This window comes from Pipistrellus kuhlii, unplaced genomic scaffold (assembly GCF_014108245.1).
Source record: "Pipistrellus kuhlii isolate mPipKuh1 unplaced genomic scaffold, mPipKuh1.p scaffold_m20_p_12, whole genome shotgun sequence".
Classification (NCBI taxonomy): domain Eukaryota; kingdom Metazoa; phylum Chordata; class Mammalia; order Chiroptera; family Vespertilionidae; genus Pipistrellus; species Pipistrellus kuhlii.
Genome location: NW_023425427.1, coordinates 9,425,523 through 9,437,474, shown reverse-complemented (window position 1 = coordinate 9,437,474; position 11,952 = coordinate 9,425,523). Strand labels below are relative to the sequence as shown.

The 11,952-nt window shown below is 44.2% G+C and overlaps 1 long non-coding RNA gene across 2 annotated transcripts in view; it reads left to right on the top strand.

Annotated features, from left to right (window-relative positions):
- Nucleotides 1-1,135: 1,135 nt before the first annotated feature.
- The window catches only part of LOC123652120, a 38,187-nt gene continuing 27,370 nt past the window's right edge, over nucleotides 1,136-11,952 (top strand). For both annotated transcript variants that reach the window (XR_006741231.1, XR_006741232.1), the window contains exons 1-2: nucleotides 1,136-1,350; nucleotides 7,779-7,983. This is a non-coding gene — a long non-coding RNA (uncharacterized LOC123652120). The remainder of the gene's footprint in view (nucleotides 1,351-7,778; nucleotides 7,984-11,952) is intronic.

Sequence of the window (11,952 nt, the reverse complement as noted above, 5' to 3'; positions counted from 1 at the left end):
GTGGTGTGAGGAGAAGCTGTGAGAGAATCTTGCCTAAGGGGCAGCGTTCCCAGGCCTGCTCGTCACAGCTGGGCGACATTGACATTGGACAAACCTTCCCGTGTCAAGGGCAGTCTGGGTGCAATGGAGTAGCCACTTTTCTTGAATGCAGGAACTTTCCATGGGGAGCTAGCTGGCAGTCACACTCAGCGCGATTGCCATCCTGCATTTCCGGAGCATGTTAGTCCCCCTAATGAGATAATCTCTGTAATGTCCTGGTGATGTCAGGTGCCATTACGCAGGTGGGAGTGATTGGCAGGGGCAGTCTTGGTGAAGGCCAGGGCAGAACGCGGAAGTTTGAACTCTGCCCTCAGTCAAGGTCATGGCCCTTCTCCAGGTTACGCTCCAGACCAGCGTCTCGAGTTTACTCACTTCCACTAGCCAGCTTCTGAGTCCTTTTTCGCCAGCAGCTATCTTTGTGTAAAGAGCCGAAATGCCTACGTTCCAACGAATGGAAAAGATGCTCCATAAAAGGCATTTGTATGAGATCAAAAGGGTTTCTACCTGGGACGGGCCTGCAAGCTTTGCATGCCGTGTTTTTCTGGCATGCTCTGTAATTAATACACACGTTGAGTATTATACATAATGTGCATATTAGTGACCCAATGCACAATTCATATGTTAATATTAATTGCATATTACCTAGGCTGCTTAATGAACATTACATAGGTTTTTAATGAGTGTAGTTATTATAATTGAATTCAATTGCATGCCTGCTATGCATATGAAGTCAATTGAATAGCTGTACCCCCATAGGGTCTCAGCCAAAGGAAACAGGTGTTTGTAGTCAAGGCTGGAGTGAGAGGAAAGGAGAAACGCAGGGATGCTGTGCTTGGCCAGGCCCTTCCTGGGGCCTGGATGGCAGCACACCAGCAGGGCAAACAGCAGGCCGTGTCTGCGCAGAGATGGGCTCTCCGGCCGCTGCCCCTTTGCTGTGGGTTTGGGCCAGGGTACGGGCCTGGAGCCCTGAGGCCAGCCCGGCATACGCTGTAACAGGACACTTTCCTCCTGGCTGACCCAAAGCCGGAGGGTGGTTGCATCACTTCCTCTGGCTCCATGGAGCCCACGTGACTCAGGCATCTGGGCTGGCCAGGGATGCTGGCATCAGGAGGCCCTGGCCCTGCGTTGCTTGTCTTCTCCACGATCTGTGTCGGGAGTGGAGAGGCAAAGCTGACGTAGCAGCTGCTGCGGTTATTGCTGCTCCAGAAGGCTGGGCGCTCACACCCTCCGGAAGGGGCAGCCCCGAGTGCTCAGGGAGTGAAGAGACTCTGCATTCCGGAAACCTACCTTCCCAGGGAAAGGAAGAGAAAGGTGACTCAGAGGCGCTGGGCACCTGCCTTGGCCCAGGCTCTGCTGATGCCAGTCTTTAATCTTCACAGGCAAGAGGCAGGATGTTCCTATTGGTGAAAGTGATACTAAACCTGAGAATGGATTTTTTTTCCTCTTTCTTTTTCTTTCTTTTCTTTCTTCCTTTCTTTTCTTTCTTCCTTCCTTCCTTCCTTCCTTCCTTCCTTCCTTCCTTCCTTCCTTCCTTCCTTCCTTCCTTCCTTCCTTTCTTTTTTTCTTTCTTTCTTTTTTAAAAATATATTTTATTGATTTTTTTACAGAGAGGAAGAGAGAGGGATAGAGAGTTAGAAACATCGATGAGAGAGAATCATTGATCAGCTGCCTCTTGCACACCCCCTACTGGGGATGTGCCCGCAACCAAGGTACATGCCCTTGACCGGAATCGAACCTGGGACCGTTTAGTCCGCAGGCCGACGCTCTATCCACTGAGCCAAACCGGTTTCGGCTTTTTTTTTTCCCTCTTTCTCTCTCTGTCTCACACACCCAGATAGTGGAAGGAAGGACCAGGGTTTGAACCCAGGCCTATCTTATTCTGAAGGTTACAGCATCCAGTTACCCTAGGCTGTCTCGATGCAGCTTTATGGTTCTGTTTCCTTCCTTCCTTCCTTCCTTCCTTCCTTCCTTCCTTCCTTCCTTCCTTCCTTCCTTCCTTCCTTCCTTCCTTCCTTTTTTCCTTCCTCCACTTTGAAAAATCCTTAATATTTAATAATTAAAATACTTTAATTGGTATAATGGACTTAACATTATATTAGTTTCAGATGTTAACGGTTTAGTATTTGTATATATTGCAAAATGATCACCACAATAAGTGTAGTTAACATCCACTACCATACCTAGTTATAACATTTATTTTTCTTTTGAGGATAACTTTTATGGTTTACTCTCTTAGCAACTTTCAAATATGCAGTACCGTATAATTGACTATAATCACCATGCTGTATATCCCCAAGTGGAATCACCGGGTTGTAAGGCAGGTCCATTTTTAATCTTTTGAGGAAACTGCATACTGTTTTCCACACTGGCTGCACCAGTCTGCATTCCCACCAACAGTGCATGAGGGTTCCCTTTTCTCCACATCCTCATCAATACTTGACATTATTGATGTTAGTCATTATGGTGTGAGATGATATCTCATTGTGGTTTTAATTTGCTTTTCTCTGACAATTAGTGACACTGCACATCTTTCCATATGTATGTTCGCTGTCTGTATATCCTCTTTGGAGAAGTGTTTATTCAGATTCTTTGCCTACTTTTTAATTGAATTGTTTGGGGTTTTGGTGTTGAGTAGTATGAGCTCTTTATAAACTTAAACCCTTTATCAGAGCCCTTTATACATTTAAACCCTTTATTTGCAAATATTTTCTCCCATTTAGTAGATTGTCTATTTGTTTTTGTGGGATTTTTTGTTGATGTTAATTCTCCCCTGAGCGTATTTTTTTTCCATTAATTTTTAGAGAGAGTAGAAGGGAGAGGGAGAGACAAAAAGAGACTGGATGTGAAAGACACATTGATTCTACTTGGGGATGTTGATTCCTGCATCCACCCCAACCAGAGCTGGGGATCGAGCCTGCAGCCTACGTACATGCCCTCAACTGAATTGAACCCAGAGCCCTTCAGTCCACAGGCTGACGCTCTAACCAGTGAGCAAACAGGGCATCTCTTCGTTTTTTTGATGGTTAGGTTGGAGTTTTTGTTTTGTTTTTGTTTGTTTGTTTGTTTTTTTGCTGTGCAAAACCTTTTAGTTAGATGTACTTCCATTTGTTTATTTATTTATTTTTTGTTTCTCTTACCCAAGCAGATATATCCAAAAATTGTTACTAAGAGTGATAACAAAGTATGTATTGGATATTCTTCTAAGAGTTTTATGATTTCGAATCTTACATTTAAGTCTTTAATTCTTTTTGAGTTTATTCCTTTAAAAGGTGAAAGGAAGTGATCTAGTTTCAGTTTTTTTGCACATAGCTACTTAATTTTCCCAGCTCTGTTTATTGGATAAGCTGTTTTTACCACATTGTATGTTCTTTGTTAAATATTAATTGACCATATGAATGTGGATTTATTTCTGGGTCTATATTCTGTTCCATTAATCTGAATATCTGTTTTTATGACAATACCATGCCATTTTGATTACTATGGCCTTCTGATATAGTTTTATATTGGATAGCATGATATCCCCAACTTTGTTCGTCTTTCTCAATATTACTAAGGCCATTTTGTTTGTTTGTAGTTCCATATAAGTTTTTGGAATATTTGTTCTAGTTCTGTGATATATGCCATTGGTATTTTGACAGGGGTTGCATTGAACCTATAGATCGCTTTGGATAGTATGGACATTTTAATGATGGTAATTCTTCCTCTCCATGAACATGGTATATGCTTCCATTTATTTGTATTTTCTTTTATTTCTTTCTTTAGTGCATTACAGTTTTCCAAGTACAGGTCTTTTATTTTCTTATTTAAATTTATTGCTGGGTATTTTTATTTTTATCTTTTTGGTGCAATTGTAAATGGGATTGTTTTCTTAGGTTCCCTTTCTGATATAAAAATGCAACTGATACCTGGATATTTATTTTTTACCTTGCTACTTTACTAAATTCATGGATCAGGTCCAGTCATTTTTTGGAGGGATCTTTAGGGTTCTCTATATACAGTATCATGTCATCTGCAAGTAATGACACTTCTACTTCTTCCTTTCCAATCGGGGTACCTTTTATTTTTTTTCTTGTCTGATTGCTTTGGCTAGGACTTCCAGTGCTATATTGAAGAAGAGTAGTGAAAGAGATATCTCAGTCTTGTTCCTTATCTTCAGGGAAGCACATGTAGTTTTTGCCCATTGAGTATGTTATTGGCTGTGGATTTGTCATATGCAGTCTTTATTACATTGAGGTATATTCCCTCTATTCCCATTTTATTGGAAGTTTTTTTTTTTAATCATAAATGGGTGCTGGATTTTATCAAATTCTTTTTCTGCATCTATTGATATGATCATGTAGTTTTTAATCCTTTATTTTGTTTATATAGTGTATCACATTGATTTGTGAACATTGTACCAAGCTTGCATCTCAGGAATAAATCCTGCTTGATCGTGGTATATGATCTTAATATATTGTTGAATCAGGTTTGCTATTATTTTGTTGAGTATTTTTGCATCTATATCCATCAGGGATACTGGCCTATAATTTTCTTTCTTTGTAGTATCTTTATATCTGATTTTGGAATTAGATAATGCTAGCCTGGGAGTTTCCCCTCCTATTGAATTTTTGGAATAGGTTGAAGAGGCTGGGTGTTAGTTCCTCTTTGAATGTTTGGTAAAATTTACCTGTGAAGCCATTCGATCCAGGGCTTTTGTTTGCTGTGAGTTTTTTGACTATCACTTCAATTTCATTAATTGTAATCAGTCTGCTCAGATTTTCTGATTCTTCCGGATTCAGTCTTGGAACACTGTATGTTTGTAGAAATTTATCCATTTCATCTAGGTTGTCCAATTTGTTGATATATAGTTGTTCTTCACTTTCATTTCTTATTTTATTTATTTGCCCCCCCTCTCTCTTTCTCTCTCTCTTTCTCTCTCTCTCTTTCTCTCTTTTCTTTGTGAGTCTGTTTATTGTCAATCTTGTTTATTTTTTCAAAAGACCAGCTCATTGATCTTTTGTGTTATTCTTTTCTTTTTTGTTTTAGTTTTTGTTTTGATGTGATCCTATTTTCAAAGACCACCTTAAAAGTCTGTGTTAAGATAATGCTGGAAGGAAAAACTTAGTGCAAACAGAGGATAGAGAGAAAAGGAAAGAAGAAAAAGGGAAGAAATATGTTTTAAATCAAAGAGGGAGAACTTCATTTTTTCCAGTAACAGTTCTTGCAAAGTATAGATTTGCATGTCTCCTCTTCTGCCTCTCTCCGCTCTCATTGACCACCGATTTGCTAATGTTAGGCTGGCCAGGAATATACTTTCTATTTAGAAAGAAAACACAGCCAGATTTGGGGCCAGGCCTGGGGACTGACTCAACTTTTGTTGGGATGACACATTCACTGCACATGTTTCACAATTTTCAGAAACACCAGATTTATTTCTGTCAATACCGGAGCCTCGCATGGCTGTCCACCTAAGGCCACACACTGAGGTGTTGCTATTTTTTCCTCCTGGGGTTTAAATGGATGGGAAGACTTCCCATGCCTGAAACATCACCCTTGTTTGTAAGGAGAGAAAGTCTGGCCAAGAATCGCAGTGTTTTTAACCAGAATTTGGCTGGCTTTCAATAGCCACCATGCCAAGGCCTTGCCAGCTAGAGGGATGGCTGTGAATGCAGAGGGCCTTTGAGACTTGAAGCAAGGCAGTTCACATATATAGAATGAGCAGAGCAGAGAGGAGAGGAGAGTGTTGCCACTGATTAAGTTTGGGGGTGGAAGGAAGGAAGGAAGAGGAAGAGACGGCATTTAAAAGGAGAAAATGACAGGGAAATAATGAATGAAGGATCAGGAGAGAGAAGGGAGGGGCAAACTCATTTTAACTAATCAACTACTATGTTAGTGCCAAGCCATGTTTGGTGCTTCTACATACACATCACCTCATTTTATTCTCACCACCACTCTGTGGGTAAGCATTACTAATCCTCATGATTATTAATTAGGAAGTGGGGGGGGGGGGGTCAGGAAGTTGGAAGTGCCCTAGTTAATGCTGATAGTAGGTCAGAATGAGGGCTTGGACCGATGGCTCTCTAACTCCTCCAGGCCGGCAGGACTCTGCTGGCGATCCGAAAGCTCGACGGGAGGCCCTGGGATCTGGGCAGCCTGGGACCGTCATCTCGAAGGGGGCTGTTTACACACTTAGACATTAAGTGCTTAAGACTCGAAGGGCCCACCACAGGCACAAAGCGCAGGATTCAGAGCTATCTGGAAACTTTCTCCAGGGTAAACAAAAACAACCACTTCAACTGTATTGCCAAGAAATCTCTCTCCAACAAGAAAGGGAAAGGGAAAGTGATGCTATTTTTCCCCCTCCCAAGTAAAGGTTACAACAACATTTTCTTTGAGCTGATGCGAGAGCAGCCAGCAGACAGTTCTCTGGTAACCATCTCCATGTGTCGGTGTGGAAAGTACCTTGCAGTGACTAAGCAGGAATTGGGTGATTCACTTGTCGCTCTCCTTGGCGACTTGGGTCTTGTTCTGGCAGCCACAGAGTACTCTTGTGGGCTTCAAACCCAGGCTCTCCCCAACCCCTTCATATATATATATATATATATATATATATATATATATATATATATATACACACACACACACACACATATATTTTTTCATATCTATATCACATTTTCTTTTTTTTTAATATATTTTATTGATTTTGTACAGAGAGGAAGGGAGAGAGATAGAGAGTTAGAAACATCGATGAGAGAGAGTCATCGATCAGCTGCCTCTTGCACACCCCCTACTGGGGATATGCCCGCAACCAAGGTACATGCCCTTGACCTGAATCGAACCCGGGACCCTTCAGTCCCCAAGCCGACGCTCTATCCATTGAGCCAAGCCAGTTTCGGCTATATCACATTTTCTTTATCCATTCATCCATTAATGATGTGGTCCTATTTTTTAAAAATAGATTTTATTGCTTTATGAGAGGAAGAGAAAGGTATATAGAGATAGAAATATCAATGATGAGAGCAAATCATTGATCAGCTGCCTCCTGCATGCCCCACACTGGGGATCAAGCCTGCAACTCAGGCATGTGCCCTGACCAGGAATGGAACCATGACCTCCAGGTTCATAGGTGAATGCTCAACCACTGAGCCATGCTGGCTGGGCAATAGTTGTCTGAAGTCCCTAATTTTGGGGGTAATTTATTAGGTGGCAATAGATAGTCAAATATTACCCATTACCCTTGTCACAATGTTTCCTCTAATGGTAACCATTCTCCTGATTACTATTCTTATAGGTTAGTTGTGTTTTTATAGTTTCTGTCAGTGGAATCACACGGTATGTCCTTTTTTGGTGTCAGGTCTCTGGCTCAATATCACACTATGACATTCCTCCCTGATGTTGCTCATAGCCACAGATTCTCATTCTCCTTGCTGCATTCCATTGTGTGAATTTACTGCTGTATCCATTCTACTGCTCGTAGACATTCTGTTGTCTCCAGCCTTGGGCGGTTATGAATAGCATTGCTAGAGACATTCCAGTGTGTGCACTCATGACTGTCAGTCAGATCCATAACCTGGTGAGGGGCTGCTGGGACTAAGGTGTTTTCAGCTTTTGGAGCTATTGCCACGTAGGTTTTCAAAGTGGTTGTACCAACTTACATTCTTATCAGCAGTGTTTGATGGCTGCCTCACACTCTCCTCCGAACTTGTTATTGACTGTCTTTCTTTTTTTTTTTTTTTTTTTTTTTTTTTTTGCTTGAGGGTTATCAACAATCTGCTGGCCTGCAAGAACCAGCAGGGCTGTCCACCTGCCAAGTGTCATCTGAGACCCGCAGGCTAAAGGCAGAAAAACTGAACTCCCTTGACCCAGATTGGAAAGAATGTTGCAACCATTCATTCACATTCGGAGAGAAGTTTGCTGGGCTCAGCTTCCACTTTCCTCATTCATCCGGAGCCTTTCTGCTTTGTAAGTGGGGCTGGAGGATGTGATGGAGGAAGTGATTGGGATTCGGAGGATTTTCTTCATTCTGGGGCTCTGAGTCATCTCCAGGTCATGGGGTATTTGGGAGAAGGTGAAGCAGAGCATAGCCATTGGCTGTACGTGAGGGCGTCCAGATGGCTGGGCTGTGGAAACCTGTTCAGGAGATTTGAAAAACTCCTCCTGCAGACCCTCCAGGACTCACAAGCTTGTGCTTCTGTAATGACGTGACAAGACATCTGGGCACAGGGAACTTAAAATTACAAAAAAAGAAAAAAGAAAAAAAAAAAAGAAAAATCAAGAGTGTATTTAATTTGCACAGACACTAGCAGGCTGAGCTTCTGGCAAATGAAAAGAGTATATCTTCTTTCAGTGTGTTCATGGGCATGAAATCTCTCCAAGGGAGGCAGACCACAGGTAAAACCGAGCTCACTCAGAGTTTAGTATTAAAGTTACAGATGACAAGTTGTCACTTTTCTATGAGAGCGAGAGGCATTGGAGTCCCTGACCCAACGCCCATGTGCATGGGGTCTGGTATATAGACAGTATTTAATGCTTCCTACTTCTGGGAGAAAATATGCCATGAGAGATTCACCTGGATTTTTCAATGTCAAAATGAGATGACCTCATAACTTCCGCCCTGCCCTGGCATTTCTAAAGCTCAGGGATAGAGGGACCAAGTGACCCTCCACAGCTGCATGCCCTGCAGGGTTATCGGGAACCTGACACTGAAATCTGATACAGAAGCATCCGAGGTTGGTGGGTCCGTGTTCTATTTGTTTTGCCATCATGAGTGACCTCACAGAAATCTGTGTGAGGCCACATGGACGACTGTGTAGCAAAAAGAAGCAGTGAGTTATACAGAAGTAGTAGTATTTTAAAATAATTAATATAAAAATTGCATTTAAGAATTATTTTATTGACTTTATAAAAAAGCAAACATAAGAGCATCATCATAAGTCCACTGCTGGTCACTGCTCAGTTGAGGTTGATAAGAATGGAAGTGTCTCCAGACTGAATGGGTTAGGAGGGGGCAGGTGACCGTGAGGGACTGCTTGATTCTGACTCCAAATGACATCTTAAAGAGTGTCTTTTAGCTATAGTTGTAGTCCTAATCACAAAGGATGATGGATTTTCACAGAAGCAGGTGGGCTAACCACTGTCCAGAGTCGGGCTACCGGATTCAGTAGACATCTCAAGTTATCAGAGGACCTTTTCTGAGGCGCCCGAGTGAGGTTTTAAGCTTTATTCTTCTTATAATTGAATCATGCTGAGCAGGGCAAGTGCTTGATAATCAGACCCACCCTCAGGAGTCTGCTCCAAGTGCATTGTATGGACTTGGAGATAGGCTGGCTTCTGGTCCCAATCTGTATACTACTTCTGGATTTTTAAATTTCATTTCTGCCATGTGTCAGTCAGGGGTCTCCAGAAAAACAAAACCAGTAGTATCTATCTCTCCACCTAGTATCTATTGATACCAGTGTATCAATATATATAGGTATGTGTGTGTGTGTGTGTGTGTGTTGGCTAATAGGCCTGGCATTTACAGGACAGGGCAGCCTAGAAACTCGGTTGAGGCCAGCCAGCATGGCTCAGTAATTGAGCATCAACCTATGAACCAGGAGGTCCCGGTTTGATTTCCGGCCAGGGCACATGCCCTGATTGTGGGCTCAATCCCCAGTGTGGGGCGTGCAGGAGGCAGCCGATCAATGAGTCTCTCTTATCATTGATGTTTCTATCTCACTCTCCTCTCCTGGAGTCAAGGTATGCTCTGTCCTTGGGAGGGATGCTCAGGAGGCCTCAGGAGCCTCGTGTAGTCTGGTCTCCCTGCTGAGCTGGCTATTCCCAGGACTTAAGACTATGTATAGAAGAGGCTGAGATCAAGACATCAAGGTCAATCAATACCCCTGAGTGGTGGCGACAGGCCATCTTGCTTTGACCTGGCATGTCTATGTAAATGGCTCACTCTCCATTTCTTTCCAACTGTGGAAACGTCCCACTGGAGTGTGGTGTGTGTGTGTGTGTGTGTGTGTGTGTGTGTGTGTGTGTGTGTGTTTCCTTTAAACAATATTCTGAGACTCATCGTTCTATTTCATAAAATGGAAACTGGGTTGCAAGAGAGGCTAACCAACTCAAACCCATGGCACGGGTTATTTCATTGAACAGCTAGAATTCACAAAGAGCTCTTTTAGATTTTAAAATGTTGGTTTCCGCCTCTACCACATGGTTGTAGGAGTGCATTACAACAACCACGTCTTGAGGTCCTCTCTGTGTCAGGCATCGAGGGAGCCCCAGGCTTACTCACTGCCTTCGATGAGCCCACATAGCTGATGGGGACCAAGGCACTCAAGTGGGGGGTGACAGCAGAGAGGGATACATGCCACATGCACAGAGCTGTGCAGAGGGCTGGGCAGAGGTGGCTTCCTGGCAGAGGACCTGTGGGGCTGAGGGGAAATTTTCCGACAGCTACAGAAGGGAGGGGAAGGAGAGGGACGCCATGCCAGGCAGGGACTGCAGCGTGTGCAAAGGCCCCAGGCTGTGAGACTGCAGGACTGGGGCTGGATGAGGAATCAAGAACTCCGCTGGTGTGATGGCCAGCAGTAGGGAATTCGAAATTTGCAAGCAACCTGTAGTTCTTTGAGTTTTGTGGGGGCCTCAGATAATTTAGATAATTACAACACGTCTCCCTTTGGCTCCACATCAAAGTCACCCTGTCTCAGCAGCTCCCGAGGTTGCTGAGGACGCTGGCTCAGTGCCACCCACCACCACCCAGCTGGCCGGGCGGCAGGCTGTGTGCGGCCTCTGATGGCAGTGCCCCGAGGTACTAAGTGCATTCCAGCGAGGGCAGCTTGAAGGAGCCCGAAAGCCTCCCATGTACCCTCCACTGAAGGAAGCAACAGCAGTTTTAAAGGGGAAGATAATTAGCTTTCTTTGGCCAGATGTCTATGTGTTATATGCTGCGCACGTCGCTTTAAATATCATCTCACTTTATTCTCTTGGTCATCCCAAGTGGAGGATCTGGTCTTTCTCAGTTTTAGGAGAAACTTGGCCTCACAGGGTTTAGGTGGCTCATTTCTCATGCAGTCTTGCATCTTTCAGTTTCAATTAGATTCAAAACTGAGAGCAATCATCTATAAAATGGGTATGCTTACTACCCCTTCCATTTCATGAGAAACTGGAAACTATCCCATGGGTGGGCCTGTTTTTCCTGACCACCCCTCCTGGGGGCCTGGCTGGTGCAGCAATTCTAGCAGTCTCTTTGCTTGGCCAGAGCACACACTACCTTTGTGGCCTCTTCCTGGCTAAGGAAGTGGGGTGACAGAAATGGCAACTCCTTCCTATTTTTAATCCCGGCCTTTGACCCACAAAAGTCACACTGTGGACCAGGCTTCCCCGGAATAAAGGGAGGAGGGACATAAAGAATTCAAATGGGGAAGTGGTTCAAGAATGAGAGTGGTGAGGAACAGGGCAGAGGTCCCAGGGCGCCTGGCTGAAGGAGATGGAGGGAGATGAAGGAGGCTGAAGGAGGATGGATGGTGCAGGAGCAGGAGGCGCCGGGGCAGCATGCAGGGCCAGGGCACATGGCGTGGATGTGGCTGCCCCGACAGGGGTGTGCACGGTGGAGGAAGGGCAGGAGGCCGGGATGGGAGCCCGGGGAGCAGGAAGTCAGTGAGGAGCGGTGGCCGGTGGTGTGTGGTTCTGCTTTCAGAAGTACAGCAGTGGTTTGGCTGCAACATTCAAAGACCTGACAATATGGAAGCAGGGTTCGGGGAAGAGGAGCAGTGAGAGAGGCAGTAGCGAATGGGGAAGTGCTGATCCGAGGGCTCCAGCGGAGCCACAGCCACTCTCTGGAGCCTGACAGTCTATGGCTCTCTGGAGCCTGACAGTCTATGGCAATTGTCGGCAAACTCATTAGTCAACAGAACCAAATATCAACAGTACAAAGATTGAAATTTC